The sequence below is a fragment of the Dermacentor variabilis genome, unplaced genomic scaffold (assembly GCF_050947875.1).
Source record: "Dermacentor variabilis isolate Ectoservices unplaced genomic scaffold, ASM5094787v1 scaffold_12, whole genome shotgun sequence".
Taxonomy (NCBI): Eukaryota; Metazoa; Arthropoda; class Arachnida; order Ixodida; family Ixodidae; genus Dermacentor; species Dermacentor variabilis.
In genome coordinates, this window is record NW_027460280.1 from 56,243,487 (window position 1) to 56,263,362 (window position 19,876).

Genomic DNA, 19,876 nt, shown 5'->3' on the forward strand with positions numbered 1-19,876 from the left:
GGTGTTACTTGCCGAAACCGCGATCTGTACCTGAAGCAGGACGTTGTGCGAGACTGGAAATTTGGACCACCTGGGTGATTTTACGTGCATCTAAATCTAAGTCAACAGATGTTTTCGCATTTAGCCCCCATCTACGAATAAAAGGCAAAACAACTTGCACGCAGAGGCTATCTATTTACACACAATAATTTAGTAAAATATATGCAGGACCCGCGCACATATTCAAATCTATGTGAAACGAGGCTTTAGTGAAGCGGCTAAATAGATTCTTTACAACCAACAGCGAATAATTCAATTAATTATTAATTTCTTAATGTCAAGAAATTCATAAATAAACAATAAAAATAAAAGATTCAATGAATAAATAAATAAAACACAAGAAAGCAGGTTATGATCTTGACTTTTCGCTCCCGATGTGGTTGGTCTACTCATTCCAGAAGACTTCTCGATTAAATAGCTGATTAAGTAGGATTAGTAAGCTGATAGTTTCCACCGTTTGACCATTGTCCTCTGATCGCCCGGGATCCCATCAGTGATCAGCTCCTCCCGCTTCTCAGCGAGATCGTCTTCGGTTCTTGTTGCTGGTCCTCCTGGTTCTTCGCTTGCTTGGGTCCCGTCTAATTCTTGATCATCAGGCGAGGGCTCTTCTTCTGAGTCTCCTCCTTTGTCCCGTTTGACTCGTTGTGCGAGTCTTGCACGTACATTCGATGATGAGGTGCGTGAGAGTGTCGGGCATGTTGCAGTAAGAGCAGAGGCAGTCAAATGGCGTCGGTTAGATGCGATGCATGAGGATTAGATGCGCATAGGTGTTGCTTTGTAGTCGGCGGAGCATGGCGTTGTCTTCATTGCAGAACTGTGGGTGTGGTGGGGGATAGAATCGTCGCTTCTGCGTGCAGTGCTGAAATATGGTCGAGTAGGTGGTAGGTATATGTTCTGTACTTGTCGCGGCCCGTATGTTGGGACGCATGCAGGCGAGCAGGTATACTTTCGCAGGTCGCGGCAATGTGTACAATTTTATTTGCTATAAGGTTATGCAACGTGTAATCTCGTGAAATTTTTATGATATTCCTCCACCAAGGTGGAAACATTGTTGTGATTTATGTTTTTATGTTTATACGCTACATCACTCAGAAGCTAAGCCGAAATGCAGGCACGAAATCGGGTAGATGTAAAGTGTGAAATGCATAGGCAGTGATGTCACAAGGACGAAGAGGATAAAGTAAATAGTGCGTGCGTACAAGTGAATGTGTTGTTTTTACGCTTGGAAGGAACTTACTTTGATGACTTACCTACCAGCACAAGTCAACTTCTTCTAGCGAAGGAACACCACACCAGACAAAAATATATCGCTCAGGACGAGGTGGCATTAATTCCACTGGTCCCCCGGGGCGAGCATTGGGTGCTGTTGCGTTTCGCCTGCGACACGCGGTTTTGCCGGCGCGACTGCGGCGGGGCGGCAGACATTTTGGCCCGTTCGGCGTCGCCGCAACGCTCCCCGCCAGGCGTTTCCAGGCGTTTCCAGGCATGTTCCGATGCCACGTGTCTTCATGTGCGTGTGTGAGTGTATGTGCCATTGCGCCCGAACCAGGCGATGCGACAGCAGGGGTCACCCTCTCCTTCCAGTCATTGTGCCCGAACCAGGCGGTGCGACAGCAGGGGTCAACCTCTCCTTCCAGTCATTGTGCCCGAACCAGGCGATGCGACAGCAGGGGTCACCCTCTCCTCCCAGTCTTTGTGCCCGACCGGCGGCGCTACGACAGTGTGCGTCACCATTAGCCCATTGTACAATCACGTGCTCGTCTATTGAGGGGTTCCTTCTTGCCCTCAACTGCGAGAGTATAAAAACAGCTGCCCCCGGACGCCAAAAGGAGGGCTCCGATTTCTTCTGTTGAGTAAAGTGCTCTCCCGTCTCTCTTCTTCGGTCAACCCGACCGCCAACTCTTTGCGATGTTAAAGTAAACAAGTTGTTTTCTTGTTACCAGTCGACTCATGCTTTGCCGGGACCTTCGGATGCTTCCAGTTGTACCCCAGGCCGCCAGGCCAACGCTACCCTTGGGGCTTGCGACCCAGGTAAAACCACGGGCGTCAGCGCCGAGTTCCCAACCAATCGCACCAGCGGTGCGATCCAAACATCTGGTTGGCAGCGGTGAGATCGCCTCCGACTTCAAACAACTGTCTGCCAGCGGTGAGATCGCGACAACGGAGGCCAGCAGCAAAGAGATGCAGTTGACGGTATGCTGAGCAGCTCAACAACGATCCGGGAGCAGTGCAACGAGCCCTGTGTGATGACTGGTTGCCTGCAGCGGAACGACTGCGCTGGACTCTTGGCTGCGAGGTTTGGTGAGTGCGGGACTTTCTTCTTCTGAGCTTTGCCAGGCTTTGTTAGTGTCAGAAACAGAGCTGGTAATTGTGGTTGTCGTTGCTGCCGGGTTAGTTTGCGGCAAGACAATAGTAAGCAGTAGAGAAAGCAGCATTCAGAGCAGCCATGGATTTGAAGTCGTTGCGCAAACCGAAATTGTTGGAGCTTGCAAGAGAGTTGGGTCTGGATGTCTCGGACAAACTCAGAAAACCAGAACTGCTAAAGGCTATTCTTGAGTTGGAGGCCGAGGATGACGAGCTGTCGGAATGCCTTGAGACTATTGAGGAGAGGTCAAAAAGACAGGAGCGCGAACTTAAAGAGTAAAAAGAGAAACAGGAGCGCGAACTTAAAGAGCAGAAAGAAAAAGAAGAGCGCGAACACGCTTTGGAAATGAAGCGTCTCGAGATAGAGATGGAACGCACTCGTAATGGAAGTCAGGCACACGGTGCAGGAGAACGCGTATTGTTCAAAATGACTGACCTGATGCGGCCGTTTAAGCTTGGAGAGGACATTGGTTTGTTTCTGGTTAACTTTGAGCGAACGTGCGAGAAGCAGGGGTTCTCTCGGGAAACGTGGCCACAGCGCTTGCTCACTTTGTTACCCGGCGAGGCGGCCGACGTAGTCGCTCGCTTGGATAGAGAGGAGGCAGAGGATTTCGACAAAGTGAAATCGAGTCTGCTAAAAAAGTACAGGCTGACAGCGGAGGCTTTCCGTCGGAAGTTTCGGGAAAATGAGAAAGGCAAAAGTGAGTCATATACAGAGTTTGCGTACAGGCTTATGTCAAACATGCAGGAGTGGCTCAAAGAAGAGAAAGCGTTCGGTGACCACGATAAAGTTCTGCAGTGTTTCGGGCTAGAACAGTTTTATAGTCGGTTACCTGAGAACGTGAGGTACTGGGTCTTGGATAGGCCAGACGTTTGTACGGTGGCTAAAGCCGCTGAGCTAGCCGAGGAGTTTGTGACGCGTCGGGCTCGCGGAGCTAAGGACGGTCAAAAGGGTGAATTTGGCTCGAAGTTTGAGAGGCCGAAGTTCACACCCATGAGAGCAAAGGGGAACACGCGTAGTGCGGATGCGAGTGGAAGCAGTGCGACCGAACCTAAGGAGACGGCGGCAGCCGAAGCCGAACGCAGAAAGCGGTTCGAGATGAGGCAAGCGCGCGTTTGTTATACGTGCCAGAAGCCGGGTCACTTTTCGGCGCAGTGTCCGGAAACAACACCAAAAGTTGTGTTTTTTTCAATAGGCAGCACTGACGACAACATGAAGCTTCTCGAGCCTTACATGCGAGACCTCCTCGTGAACGGGAAAGAGTGCCGAGTGCTTCGCGATTCCGCAGCTACGATGGATGTAGTTCACCCGTCTTACGTAGAACCCCATATGTTCACGGGCGAGTGCGCGTGGATCAAGTAAGCCGTGGAAGCTCATAGCGTGTGTCTGCCGGTAGCAAAAGGGCTTATTGAAGGACCTTTCGGAGCGCTTGAGACGGAGGCGGCAGTGTCATCTATGCTGCCCCCCCAGTACCCGTACCTATTTTCAAACAGGTCCGATCACCTCCTGCGCGAGAAGGGGCTTTTGTTTGGTGAAGCTAGTGTTCAGGCCTTAACCAGATCGAAGGTTCGGGAGCTCGCTGCAAAGGCGGTAGTTGCGGGGCCGACGTTATCAAACAACGAAAAAGGGTCAGAGGCGCAGCAAACTGATATTCAGAGCACGCCCGAACTGAATAAAATTGAGTCTGTAGCGTTGAAGGCGCCAGATACTGGAGAGGAAATGCCCGATAAGGGAAAGTTAGAAGAGCTATCTACAGATTTGCTCATCGCGCCTACGTCAGACGGACTTGATAGGTTGCTAAAAGTCAGCCGGTCGGCTTTGATAGCCGAGCAAAAGAAGGATGGCAGCCTAGAAAACATTCGCTGCAATGTCAAGGAAGGTATCGCCAGGAAAAATGCGCGTTTTGTGGAAAGAGGTGGAGTCCTGTACCGGAAGTATCTAGACCGCAGAGGAGTGGAGTTCGATCAGCTGATCGTGCCTCAATGCTATCGTCAGGATCTGTTGCGCTTGTCACACGGGGGTTCGTGATCCGGACACCTAGGAGTTAAGAAAACTAAGGACCGTCTCTTGCAAGAGTACTATTGGCCAGGGTGTTTTCGGGACGCAGACCATTTCGTGAGGACATGTGACACTTGTCAGCGGGTGGGCAAACCAGGGGACAAATCAAGGGCGCCGTTGAAATTGGTACCTATCATAACGGAGCCTTTTAGACGGCTCGTTATTGATACAGTGGGACCTCTGCCGGTAACAGCCACGGGGTACAGACACATTTTGACTGTGATCTGCCCAGCGACAAAGTTCCCTGAAGCAGTGCCGCTTAAAGAACTCAGCTCAGTTGAGATAGTTAATGCACTACTGTCCATATTTGCGCGAGTTGGTTTCCCTGCGGAAATCCAATCAGATCAGGGCACAGTGTTTACTAGCGCTTTGACGACAACTTTTCTCGAAAGGTGTGGGGTAAAGCTGTTACACAGCTCAGTGTACCACCCACAGTCGAATTCCGTTGAGAAGCTCCACTCCGTCATGAAGCGCGTGTTGAGAGCGTTGTGTTTTGAACATCGAACTGACTGGGAGCTGTGTCTGCCTGGGGTGATGTTTGCTTTAAGGACCGCGCCGCATGCGGCTACGGGGTTTTCGCCAGCTGAACTGGTGTACGGTCGCTCGCTACGATCTCCGCTTCGCATGCTTCGAGAATCGTGGGAAGGCAGGGGCGACGACCCAGTCGTGGTGGAGTACGTGCTTAAGCTCCTCGAACGCTTAAGAAGGGCACAGGAGTTGTCAGGTGAAGCAATGACAAAGGCCCAGCAGAGGGCCAAGGTTTATTATGATCGGACAGCCAGGGCCCGTCGTTTTGAGGTGGGCGATGAGGTCATGATATTGCGCACATCGCTAAACAACAAACTAGACGTGCAGTGGGAGGGCCCAGCACAAATTGTTCAGAAACTGTCGGACGTTAACTACGTGGTAAGTCTGCCAGGAAAGCGGAAAGCACAGCAAGTTTACCACTGTAATCTGCTCAAACCTTATAGACAAAGGGAAGCAGTGGTGTGCATGATGGTAAACGTTCCTGAAGAGCTTCCGGTCGAGCTTCCGGGACTAGGCTCAGTGACGAACAGGGAAGACACCGGTCAAGTCATTAGTGACCTTATCAGTAAAGCACCGCTGTCGCCCGAGCAGAAAACCGAACTACACCAGCTATTACAGGAGTTTCAAGGTCTGTTCTCTGAGAGGCCTGGTAGGACTTCTGTACTTACTCATGATATAGAACTTACCTCCCCAGAGCCAGTACGATCCAAGGCGTATCGGGTGTCACCCCGCCAGAGCGATATTATGGAGGCTGAGGTAAAGAAAATGCTACAGCTCGGTGTTATTGAGGCAGGTGAGAGTGATTATACCTCCCCTTTGATTTTAGTTGAGGTACCGGGCAAGGAACCTCGTCCTTGCGTCGACTACCGCAGGCTTAATTCCATCACTAAGGATCAAATTTATCCGATCCCTAACATCGAGGAGCGCCTTGAGAAAGTTAGTAGCGCTCAGTTTATTTCCACCCTAGATCTTGTCAGGGGTTATTGGCAGGTTCCACTTACAGAAGAGGCTAGTAGGTATGCGGCGTTCATTTCACCAATGGGAACATTCCGTCCTAAAGTGTTGAGTTTTGGTTTGAAGAACGCGCCATACTGTTTTTCAAGCCTCATGGATAAAGTGTTGCGGGGACAGAAAGAATTCGCTTTACCGTATCTAGACGACGTAGCGATATTCTCCGCATCCTGGTCTGAGCATATGGCACACTTGCGGGCAGTGCTAACCCGCCTGCGCGAAGCGGGCTTGACAGTAAAGGCTCCTAAGTGCCAGTTAGCACAGGCCGAGGTTGTCTACCTCGGTCACGTGATTGGTCAGGGTCGTCGCCGCCCCTCTGAAATAAAAGTGGCCGCTGTGCGAGACTTCCCGCAACCGCGCACAAAGACCGATATTCGGTCGTTCTTAGGTGTCGCCGGCTACTATCAGAGGTACATCCCTAGGTACTCTGATATCGCGGCTCCCCTGACGGATGCTCTAAGAAAGACAGAGCCTCAAACAGTCGTCTGGGACGAGACAAAGGAAAGAGCTTTTAGCGCCCTAAAGAGTGCCCTAACAAACCAGCCTGTGCTACGATCGCCAGACTATACAAAAGGGTTCATTGTTCAGTGCGATGCTAGTGAGCGAGGCATGGGCGTTGTACTGTGCCAACGGGAAAAGGGAGAAGTAGAACACCCCGTCCTGTATGCTAGTCGTAAGCTGACCAGTCGTGAGCAGGCGTATAGCGCCACCGAGAAAGAGTGTGCATGTCTCGTGTGGGCCGTTCAGAAATTGTCATGCTATCTAGCCGGCTCGAGGTTTATCATTGAGACGGATCACTGCCCTCTCCAATGGCTGCAGACCATCTCTCCCAAAAATGGCCGCCTCCTGCGCTGGAGCCTCGCTTTACAACAATATTCCTTTGAGGTGCGTTACAAAAAGGGGAGTCTCAACGGTAACGCCGATGGCTTAAGTCGAAGCCCCTAACGTAGGAATCAGCCTCAAAATTGTTGGTTACTGATGTTTTTCTTCCTGAGGCAGGATTTTTTTTTACATATTGCTTTTGTTTAGTGTTTCAAAGTGATGATATGCTTTCTAGTGCAATTTTCCAATTTGTGGACGCGTTCTGAGTGATGCTAGACTACTGTAAGGAACTAGGCAGTGGTATAAAAAGGGGAAAGAGCCTGGCAGGGCTTAGTGAGGGTTGTGCCGTGCTTGCTGACTGAGCGGTTGAGTTTCAGCGTAGTTCTAACGCTTACCGGGAACGAGAACAAAAATGTGAACTCTCCCGAAGTCACTTTGCAGTGTCCCGTGCGAACCTGAACAAGAGAACGAGGCCTTCTCTGTGCGCTGCGCTCAAGAAACGTCGAGGGACGCCCGACTTCGGTTATGAGCATCATCGAGCGACATCCCTCCGGACAGCGGATGCAGTCCCCTGTCCATCGGGATCTCCTTCCCCCGGCGGGGCGGTCTGTTGCGTTTCGCCTGCGACACGTGGTTTTGCCGGCGCGACTGCGGCGGGGCGGCAGACATTTTGGCCCGATCGTCGTCGCCGCAACACTCATCGGCAGGTGTTTCCAGGCGCGACTGCGGCGATGCGACCGCAAAAGATCACCCTCTCATTCCAGTCATTGTGCCCGAAACAGGCGATGCCAAAGCAGGGACCATCCTCTCATTCCAGTCATTGTGCCCGAAACAGGCGATGCCAAAGCAGGGACCATCCTCTCATTCCAGTCATTGTGCCCGAAACAGGCGATGCCAAAGCAGGGACCATCCTCTCATTACAGTCATTGTGCCCGACCGGCAGCGCTACAACAGGGTGCTACGAGATCGTGCTCGACAGGGTGCTACGAGATCGTGCTCGTCATGGTGCTACGGCATCGCTACGACAGTGTGCGTCACCATTAGCCCATTGTACATTCACGTGCTCGTCTTTTGAGGGGTTCCTTCTTGCCCTCAACTGCGAGAGTATAAAAACAGCTGCCCCCGGACGCAAAAAAAAAAAGGAGGGCTCCGATTTCTTCTGTTGAGTGAAGTGCTCTCCCGTCTCTCTACTTCGGTCAAACCTGACCGCCAACTCTTTGCGATGTTAAAATAAACAAGTTGTTTCATTGTTACCAGTCGACTCATGCTTTGCCGGGACCTTCGGATGCTTCCAGTTGTACCCCAGGCCGCCAGGCCAACGCTACCCTTGGGGCTTGCGACCCAGGTACAACCACGGGCGTCAGCGCCGAGTTCCCAACAGATCGTACCAGCAGTCCGATCCAAACAACGGTTAGAAAACATTGGAGGAGCGCCTATGGTAGCAATAAAAAATCGCCGTCGTTAATAATAATGTGTATTGGCCATCATACATGTTAGATGGGAGGGTGGAAAGATGAAAGCTATTCACAGGCAGCTTGACGAGCCCACAACTCCTGGTCTGTTTATTTTGGCAAGCACACCAACACATCAAAAGTACGCAAACGAAACAAAGCAGCAGCCACTGCTGCTGCTGCTACTGAGTTGAATAAAAATACAGGGTAATGATAGAACAGAAAAAGATTCTAATGACAATACAAACAACGGAATAACATGAATTCGCTGCGAAAGGAAGTATCCAGAATCAAGCATTATACGTAAGGTGAAGATTCTGGTAAGAACAAGAAATTAATCAAAGCCATCTAATTTGTAGGTGTTCAAAAGACAGGGTAACGTGTACGATAAACGCTGTTGTCCGGTAGTAAGACGAGGAGTATTTACTAACCAACGTTCTTCCTATCTAGTTGTGCACCATGGTAATTTGTTTTTCAAGTTTGCAAGAAGTTGTAAACTATTGAGGTTAGGTCTTATTTCTGTTTTGAACTTTACGCTTAGTCGTATATAAGTTGTGTATACTAATTCTTCTGGAATTGTGAGAAAGTTGAGCTGTAGGGAATGGGTACGCTGCATTATAAACATGACGAATGTATTCCTTCTGCAAAAGATGAATGCGTTGCAGGCTAGAGGGCGCTGAGGTTCCGCATACGAGTTGACAGTAGTTGAGGTGAGAAAGTGGCACTTTATCTGGAAAAGTCGTCTGATTAAGTGACGAGAAAAAAATTCAGTTAAATTCTGTGGTCTTATGCGCCAAAACTAAGATCTGTTTATGAGACAGGCCGTAGTTGGAGGTTCCGGATTCATTTGACCAGCTGGGCTTTTTCACCGCACGCCTGAATATAAGTACACGGGTGTCTTCTTTTCTTTTCTTTTTTTCTTGCACTTCGCCCCCTCAGATGGAACTACGGCCGCCGCGGCCGGGAACGAACCCACGGCCTAAAGCTTACCTGTGCAACACCATTAAACTAACGCAGTGGGTGGCAAAACAAAACAGAAATAGGGCAATTGTTACAGCGAAGCGCTACATGGCTAGGTTCAGGAAAAATTGAGTGCGCCTATCGAGCCGTGCAGATCGAGAATTTCTCTCCATACGTCGACCGATCGCGAAGATCGTGCAATACCGGGCCGACCCTCGGCGGAGGTGAAGAAGCAGGCTTTAAGCACTCCGTCAACTTGCAAACATAAGTATAATATCTTAGGTCCCAATGCAACCTGTATCAGATATTAAGCTGATAGGAACAGATACTACACTTTGACGCGCGTCGGCCATGTCTACGTTGCCTTTCGAGTGAGCTCACAACCACTACTGCACTGCGGGATGTCGACCAACGCACGATCGCCTTGGCTACGGATGAGAAGTGTGTGCCCTCGGCGAGGGCGAGCGGTGAGGTGCGTGTGTGTCCTATAGGTGCCGGGATTCGTTAGCGAAAGTCGTCGTGCCGCGTTTTGCAAGAATACATGAGTATGTATACCCCCCGGTGCCTCATCGTCTTCCGAGGCTCAACACCGTGGAGGAGCGACTAGCCGCACCTCGCCTTCCATTTGTGTGCATACCGCGTTTGAAGCCCGGCAGTGGACAGTTCGCCATTAAAGAGCCCACATACGCAGCTTCGCTGGTCATACACCATCACACAGCAGAATGTTCAGCGGTGTATAATACCTCAGTATAATACCTCAAAGGCTGAGGTATTTCCGGCTGATGTTCTCACGCACCGTCTAAACAATAGAATGGCCGCGAAGCGGAAGAATCACTGTAGAGCCATTTTCACTGATCCAACAAACACTACAAGTGTGCCGGTGACCGGCTTTGTTCTATGCGAAATTGCGCAGAGAAATACATATCCATATTCCAACAAATATCCCTCTTCAAGAGAATAATGATTTCGAAATGACGCTTTCTTTTTCTACCTCCTCGCGATTAGGCGTGTCGACGCCGTCTGCTTTCCCGAGTATAGGGCTGCTCGTTTCGAACCATTCCCCCCCCCCACCCCAGCTGCAGCCAGATTGTCATCAAATTCTTGCCTCTAATTGCCTAATATCACTTATTTCCGCTTCCCTCGAGCAATGAAGAGCTTACAGACGCTTGACGTGTGACTAGTTTCCTACAGCACCAAAGATACCGGCTTCGACTGCGGTATTGAACTCTATCTTAAACCTGTGTTATCATGTTCGCTATGGAAAATGATAAGCAAACGATCCATGAGGGTTGATAAGGGGTTATACTGGTCGGATCAAGTTCTATAACATAGCTAATGCACCGGGCTCTGCGGAAATGCACAAGTGGTACAACGTTTACGTATACTTAGACCCCAACAAAAGAAAACTTAAATTATGACTAAATTTCAGTTTCACGTGCCAAAACCACGATATGATTATGAGGCACGTCGTAGTGGCGGACTTCGGAATTTTCCACCACCTGGGTTTCTTTAACGTGCACCTAAATCTAAGTACACGGGTGCTCTCGTATTTAGCCCCCTCGAAATATGGCCGCCGTGGCCTGGATTCCATCCCGCGACCACGTGCTTAGCAGCACGATATCATAGCCACTAACCAACCACGGCGGGTTTAACACAGAAATTCCTGCGTGAATTTTCGTTTACTTCTTCACAGCCGAGCACGAGACGTGGAACGATGAGAAAGAAGTGGACCCGCGCGTCCGCGTGTAGTTGATGCTCGTTCATCGAATCGCCGTTTTGAAGCAGTAGCTTAAGCTCCTTTCCAACAAGAAGGTCATCCTGATTCACTGGAGTCGCACGCGATCAATAGCGACAGAAGCCAGCATCGCGACGAACAGAGGATCCGCAGCGCCTGAACATCGCCGAATGTCAAGACGCATCTGCGTTGCCGCAGCCGCTGCACAAATACAGGAGAAACGGAACGTTCAACGCCTCTTCGTGACAAGCCGCGAGACACCGGAGCTTTGGCGCTTGGTCCTGCTATGCATCTACCGATCCCGAGCCACCGAGCACTACTTCGGCGTTCTCGGAAGCGAAAACGATCTCCGTCAGCGCATTGTTATCGTGCTTGCGCAGCGCAACTTCCGAATAGAAAGCTGTTTACTCCTTTCATCGAAGTCGTTGCCATTGACGCCGACGAGCAGCTGCATCGATCAATTCTGTTCGCAAAGACGCCTGAGTTGCACATTCCTCGCGAACAAAAGCAACGTCCGTCAGCGCATCACCAACGCTCTGACACAGGTCATCTAGCTACAGGAATCCTGTACGCTTCTATCTTCGAGGCCGCTTCTAGTGACGGCAACCACCAGCAGCAGCGGTGGATTCTGCTTCTCACGACGTCTCAGCGGCACCTTCCTTGGCAGCAACGATCTGCGTCTGCGCATCACCAACTTGCTGCCATACGGACAAGCATGCTTGACACTCCGAAGCTATTGAAACGCACCAAGCCATGGGGCCAAGCGCTGCTGCGGCCCATACAACGGGCCGTGTGCACGGCGTGGGCCGCAGCTAGTTACATCCACCCGCAGCTTGTGAGCTTCTCGGCGCCCAGATGCCAAAATGAGGTGGCTGGTTGCCGTTGGCCACCCCCGACGCACGGTCGCCTCTCGCTGAGCGCGAAGACTCCAGCATTCACAGAACTGCTTGATAGCTCACCTTCGCCTACGTCAAGACCACCTGTAAGCTCATTCCACAGCAAGCCGCCGGACTGGTATCTATCCTGCGGCGCGCCTCAACATTTTGCCTTTCCTGCTGCTGCCACCGACGCCTCTCGCCTTTTTGACAACACTTGCGTGGATGTCACGCAAGTCCACGCCGCTGCACTTGCGCGTCTCCAGGATGACGTCGTAGAGACTGCGAAAATGCAGAATGGCGACACTGCTCCGGCCCTCGCAGCGGTTGCACTTCTGGCGCTCGAGACAGGCGAGCTGAGCGAACATCTGCTGCTGTCACTGGGTCTCGACCTGTCCCACCATCGGTTTCAACGGAACTATCTCTGTATCCCCCGCCTACACGAAGCCAGCCACAGATGCCTCTGCAAGAACGTCATGTCCGCAATGGAGCTTTCGCCGCCGCTCATTAGGCGGAGCCTCGAGCTTTTCCTTCGCAAAATGGCAGAATACACGGAGCAAGAATGCGATCAGAGGTTGAATGCAGTAACACATCCGTATGTAGCAGAGGTCAACCAGGAGGAGCACGACAGGCTGAACGGCGTCACACAGTCATTCAAGGACGAAGCTGGCGAAGACAACGTGGCGGAAGACTTAGTGTGCGCTCCCACGCAACCAGAGGAAAGACACCGGCACCTCACGTCGGGTCCGTCAGAGGTGAGCTTCGTCCTGTGTAAAGCGTTCCAGCGGTGTTTCAACAACGATGCCTGTGACGGGTACAGCCAGGAGTTGTGCACGCCGACCAAGATGGACGATTCTCCAGCCTCGAAAGCGCGACACTTGCTGAAGTACAGTGGACAGAGAGGGGTTCTATGGCGGAAGAGGGCAAGATCGACAAGGAGACACCGCCGCTATCGCCAAAAATTACAACCGAGGAGACTCCGCCGCCTTCCGCTGGCTTTGTTTCAGTGAGCGATCCCGAAGACGATGACGGCGACACGATCACGGCCATCGCCCGGCACTCGCCATCAGGTCTCGGTATGACAGGTGTGAATGTCTACGAAGACTGTGTGACACCTGGAGGGGCTATTCGCTCGCTCATCTTCAGAAGTGTCGCGAAGAGGTCGGAACACTACAGGAACAGACCAGCTAACACGCTGTTATATACCATGTGCTGACGCAGAGCAAATAGTTATGGAAACCCTTTCCGCGGTGGTCGTCGAGGCTACTGCGATTAGCGGCAACCAGCAGATGGAGGCGTGGATTCTGCTTCTCAAGACGGCAGGCTTGGAGTGGGACGTGCACCGATTGGATTCTTGTGCGCGACACGGGTTCCTGCTGCGGAGGCAAGTGGAGCGATCTCGACAACTGTGGTTGGATGAGTCGACGCAATGTGCGCTAGGACGTTGCACATGCCTCCATGGCGGTGTGAAGTGTGCGAGCAGTCTGGTTGATGATAACGATTTTGTCTCTTTAAAAGCATTATTGCACACGCACCATTATAACTATTAATGTACAATTGGCACGTAGCATCTTTTATATAATCTTCATATGCTCTAACAGGCACAATAAAAGAAATTGAATTCGAAGTGAAGCCTTCCGAGACATTTATTTTCTTAGCTGTAGCCGTAAGTCGCAGTAAACACTACATACTAGCTTATCGTGGATAGGATTACTGCTGTCCGTCATGCGCACCATCACAGACCCATAGCTTGCTTGCACTAAAGAGCATATTTTCGAGCCATTTATCAATATGTCTATACCAATTTAAATAAACAAATGTTCAGAAGAAAGTGAAGCACAGGAAGAACAGTCGTGCAGTTAGGAAACAAGCGTGAGCAGCGTCCACGGCTTCAAAAGAGAAGCGCCGTAATGGCAAAGTATCTAAAAGGCGTTCCTTTATAGCCGCAGTCTATCTTTAATGGCAGAGACATAATTTTGTAAACTATGCGAAAACGTCTGATCGAGACAGGGTTAATCTGTTTCGGATGTGCTCTTGTAGGGCATGGTATATCAGAGACGATGGTGTCAAATAGCGTTGCGACCGCAGCTTTATCGTGCCACACGGAGTCCATTCGGAGTGAATGACTGTCAGAAGCGACGCACCGACAGTCCTGCTCATTTATCGCATCTGGCACGCCACCAACTACGATAGGAATTATACATTGCATGCACATGATTCGAAATACAGTGTCTTACATGGCCCATACAACCAAGTGCCACCGCTATAAAAAAGTAAGCTCTGAGGTTTATCTCTCTGCCAGCGGAAATGGCCGTACCACCAATATGAAACGCGGAAATGCCATGTGTATCTTTTTTTTTCTTTAGTTCGAACAGACGTTTTAGAAATCGCGAGGAACGTGTAGAGCAACTGGGCTCGTTCGAGTCTATTAGCAGATGGGGCGGATGCTATGAGCACGTTGCTTTGTGGGGCACGTTGCCTGGATAGTTGGTTTAGATTCACGACAGACGCGGAGCAGCGCAATGCGACAGGGACCATGAATAAGACACGAACATAGCGCGTACGCATACACCGAATTACAAGTTAACGCTGTGTGTCGGTCTCTTATTCTTGGTCGTATTGTCGTATTGCGCTGCTCCGCGTCTATCAGGCTTCGTGGAGTTATTTTGAGCACCTGAACAACTCAGAGAAGCGCTGCACTTTTGTATTTACAGATCGATCTTCCGTAAAATATCGTGCGATGTTCCATGTGCATTTCTTTAAATTGGCGCTATTAAATAAATATTTTATAGTACTAGTACAATTACACAGATTGCTATCAGTATTGTCGTCAGAAAGAGAAATTTGCTTCTTGACTCGTAAGTAATATAGACAGGACGCGTCAAGTGGCTGTGCAGTGATGTGTATATATGAACACGGGGAGTTTCCGTAAACGTCAGTTGCTAGAGCGCTCCCGCATATTTATCACTGTGCCATGCTGTGTTGTTCTGTTCACAGCGCACCCCGGCACAGCTAAAATCATAAAGTTATAAGATAAAAAGGAAAATGAAAAACCAGGAATAGCCGGATAAAGGGCCACATAATTAGCAACAATACTGTAATAACACATTACTGAGAGACAGGGCGCATCTACGGACGAAGACAGAAACTAGGAGAAGGCTGGACAGGAACACAGCTAGAAAGAACACTGAAGAAAAAGTAGGAAGCTCGGAAGTAAAGGAAGACAACGCGTTTTGAAAGATATCAATATGAAGAAAACGATAGTGCATTCTGTGGAGAGGTGAGTGCCTGCTGAAATAGGCAGCAACGCGGATGGTAGTCCCTGGTGTCCTGTTTTTGCAAAACCCGCAGAGAAACAGAGGCTAGCAGAACAGAACACGTAATAATTGTAGGAATTATTTCGCATGGAGATCGCACGTCGGTTCGACTACGTCTGCAGCTTAGTGGCGGAAGTGTATACGATGTTTACTAAGACTTGAAAAGATGTTGGTGCATGAGGTCAGGAAACGATCTGTATACATAGACGCATTAACTTTTTCCTAACACGCCCAAATAAAATGCTATTCGAATTCCTTGCGCCATACCACACTATTCAGGCATAATAATGTAAATGACAAATAAATGTAACTGACAACGCATCCCATTACAATTCCAATAACACCAGGTTTGCTTTGAATAACAACAGTATGCTGCCATAAGTGTGCAGTAGCTATCAATGACACAAAGCCTAATTTGCAACTGTAACATTGTAGAATAACATGCTTAACGATATAAAATAAAGTGTATCTTCTGTTACATTAAAGAAAAAAAACTAATCCCGTTTCTAATAGATGGTCCTTACACTACCGTTTTCTGTTTCTTTGAATTATATTTAATAGTTGTTATAAAGTATAACCACTGCTGGTTACTCACTTCTCTTCATGCGTCTCAAAACAGGAGGTTCCCTTGCAGGCTTGCGCTATCGGACCACCTTCTATATATTCTGTCCAATACGTACCACCTTTGTAAGCAATAAATGTTCCTTGATTCACTGATTAAAACACCGCTCGGTCGACAGAATAAAGGTAGACGATTTTATAGGTTTCACGCGATCGAATACGAGTAAATTCTGGTTTCAGATCAATTTAGAGTCAGTCCGTTTAACTGGCACCATTCAGAGAAGGATAGGTAGGACTGCAGAGCGAGGCAGCCCTCAGTAGTGTGAATGTCCTTAACTAGCTTGATGTCGTCAGCGTAAAAAAGAAATAAAGGCTGCTGTGTTGTAGCAAAAACACCATTGATGATGTTCTTTACACCATCAATGGTGTAAACCATTAAACCGAGAACTCATTGCACCATTAAACAAGAGAAGTGGACCTAACGCGGAACCTTGGGGCAAACCAGTGGATACTGTACAGACAAAGGCATGTAGTTCGTTGACCATCACGCACAGCTGGGTAGTAGAGCTACAATAGCAGCTTCTAATAATAATAATAATAATAATAATAATAATAATAATAATAATAATAATAATAATAATAATAATAATAATAATAATAATAATAATAATTGACACACATCTAAAAGGAAAACAAAGAATCGGGCCTGTCTAATTCCACGAGGACTCGTGCGACTAGGCTCGGCAGAATCGGTACAGCGATGTGGCTACATATTAACATAAAAGGTGAAAATGTAGACGTTTACATAGTAACACGTTTTTTTTTTTTGTCAACTTTCAGAAGAATGGTTGGTCGTCTTACCCTTTAACAGACAATGACATAGTAAATAAAGAGAAACAGGTAAACAACTTAAGTAAAAATCAGGACTAAATTTCAACATTTCATCAATAATTTCTTCAACTGTTTCTTCGAAGTTGCCAAAAAAAATTCATCGGCCAAATCGTTAAATATTTTTGGGATGTATATACTTCTTCTCCCTTAACCATACTTAGTAGTGGAATAGGGTACCTTAAAACGTTTCTTTTTCTTTATTAACAATCGAGATGCATCGTATGCCTCTTTGAATTCATCGCTCCAATTATGCCGCATATTAACAGTTCTGGTAAATAAATCCTCCAATGTGCAAAATCCTAATTCCTGAAAAATATTATTGTCGTTCAGTGTAGTACCATAAGCCACATTTTAAATATATTTTTAGTAGTTTATCAATCCGATTTTTCCAGCGCTCGGTACAAAAGGCGAAGATCGTTATACCATACCTCAGCACACTGTACGCTAGTGCATGCACTATCATTTTCTTGACTAGTAGAGGTACTAAACCCTTTATGTTGAAAAGTAAATATGCAACACTGCGTAGTTTGCCACATAAAAACGCCATGTGATGCTGCCAAGACATGCCGCTGTTGAATGTTATACCCAGGTATTTGAATGTCTCCACATATTCTATAGCAGTACATTTACATAAAATACAATGTTCATTACGTAGAAATATTGGAAAGTGTATTTTTTGAGTTTTTAATTGACCACGAAAGCACATGATTTTGCTTTTCTTCGCATTGATATATGCACAGTTTTCTTCAAAGCATTGCATAGCCTTATGAACTGCATTTTTGTGGGACGCCTATAGCTTCCTCATAATGCATACGACGAGTGAGTAGAACTGTATCATCTGCATATACACAGTGGCTTTTGTAATTATCATGGGAAAGTCGTTCATAAGTAAATTGAATAAGAGAGGGGACAACACGAATCCCTGTGGAACCCCAGCTGTAATATATTTTCTAGCGCTAACAATTTCTTTACTGCCCATGACCACCTGTGGTCTATCATGTAAATAATTGCAGATAAGAACAAAAAATGGTCCCCTGAAACCCAAACGAAACAACTTTTCCAATAAAATATCGTAATTTACAGTTTCGAATGCTTTTGCTAAATCCAATAACAAAGCGCAACTATACAGGTTCTTATCTAGAGCAGAATATAATTCATCGGTGAACTCTTCTAACAGTGTAATAGTACCTCGCTCAACAACAAATCCAAACTGTCTTGGTGTTAGGATTAAAATTTTCTTTAAGAAGGAAGTCATACAATCAAATAGAGACTTTTCGAGTATTTGAAAGAGTATAGGCAAAACAGAGATAGGTCTGCATCTTTTTTTCCTGCTTTATACAGTGGCTTAACAATCGCCTTTTTTAATGTATCCGGAATTGAGGCGGTGCTTATAAAACCATACATCATAAAAAGCAGTATGTCTGCTAATGTATCAGAATTTCTTCTTAGTGTGGCCACAGCCAACCCATCTATACCAGGTTGTTTATTAGGTCGGAAACTGAAAATTATTCTCCTCAGATCTTCCCTCGACAACGTGGGCAAAAAAGCAGATGCTTGAACCGTTTGTTTGAGTGAGCAAGTGTGTCTCTGCGACTGCGCACTGGTAAAAAAACGCGTGAAAAAATTATTGAAATTATCTACCACTATATCTGGCTTCTATGAAAAAGATTCTAAGAAATTCGCAGCTGCCGCAGTACTGCCTCGGAGCGTATGTATTGAAGCCCAAGTTTTTGTAGAATTTTTCTGTGCTTGATTAAATCTGTCTAAGAAATACCGCCGTTTTGTTCATCTCAAGAGGGCAACGACCCTATTCCTCGCAATCTTATATTCCGTTTTCAAGTCTTGATTTTTCGGCGCACGCCTGCTCCTTTTCCACAACCAGTCTCTGCAGGAAATAGCTCTCATTATGTCGGCTGTGAACCAGAGATAACTTTTCCTTTGTTTTTTAATTATTGTGTGCATACTAGAAAGCTCAAACTTTTTCAGCTGCTCACAAAGTTTTTCATAAACATTACAATAATTAGAATCCTTAATCATTTACGCCCATTCAAACTGTGCAATCAAATGATCAAATGTTTTCCTATTGAAAATCTGCACTTCTAATTGATTATTATCATGTTTTTTCTTCTTATTTGTCCTTTTCGGGCAGGGGTAAAAGTGCCTTAAGGCGACATGCGACAAAATAGTGATCCGCTATCTTTTGCCTTATGATACATGCCATTAAGGAATAATTCGGCGCTCTTATTGCTATGTGGTCTAGACAGGAGGATACTAGTCTATTTTGTAAGAGTTCTTCTCTTGTAGGTTGAGTTATAGTCACTTGTGAGCCATAGGTTGATAAGATGGAGAGGTAATCCGACACAGTAGTCAAACTGATGTTCAATATAATAATGTTTAGGTCACCCGCCAAACAAATCTCATCTGCTGCTTTGTGGCCTTCTAAAATTTATTCAAGTTCACGCAAGAACCGTGTGACAGTGTCATTAGGCGGACGATAATTAGTTATCAACAATAATTCTGGGTTAGTAAGTGTAATTTTTACTGTCAAACTTTCGGCGTGGTTTAGAGAAATGCCCGTAACTACAGTGTCATATCTTATCTTAACAAACAACGCTAAACCCCCTCCTCGTCGTTCTGTCATGACATAAAATGGGCTTTGTAACCCTTTAATTTGTAAAAGTTGGTCCAGTCCTCTGGTACATTTGTTTCCACTATTATAAATGCATCTACTACATCTGCGACTGAATCCGCTACCTCTCTAAATTCCTCCCAACATTTTCGTAGACTTCTGATATTAATAATAATTACTGTGAAACCGTGTTCACGGCTGGTAGAAAATATATCTTTGAACTCATTGAAATTTGGACAGAGGAATAATTCGTTGCCATGTTGCTTACGAAATTTTAAGAATATCGGCTAGATTCATAATTCGGATCAGGGGTGCGTCTTCATTCTTCTTCACGAAAATATTTCCGTCCTTGACCCATGCAAATTTGTAGTTCTTTTCTTTTGCTGTAGTTCCAGCTCGGGAGAACAGATTTCGGTTCATTCTTGTCAGATTATCGTTGATGAAAAGCCTCGGCAGCGGTCCAATTTGATGCAAGCGTCTTAGCTTCCCCCGCGCATCAAACCACACATCCATTGCGGTCACGGAAGAAAAACGTACAAGTACTATTCGGTTTGTCTTATGTTTGTTTGGTAAGTTTGATAAATGCAATAATAATAATAATAATAATAATAATAATAATAATAATAATAATAAT

At 47.2% G+C, this 19,876-nt stretch overlaps 1 protein-coding gene and 1 non-coding gene across 2 annotated transcripts in view; both read right to left on the reverse strand.

Annotated features, from left to right (window-relative positions):
• Idua (alpha-L-iduronidase) overlaps positions 1–19,876 on the reverse strand; it is a 495,845-nt gene that overhangs the window by 317,972 nt on the left and 157,997 nt on the right. The gene's annotated exons all lie outside the window — the stretch shown is intronic.
• On the reverse strand, positions 9,405–9,587 carry LOC142566427 (U2 spliceosomal RNA). Its single transcript, XR_012825062.1, has one exon. It is a non-coding gene; the product is annotated as a U2 spliceosomal RNA (small nuclear RNA).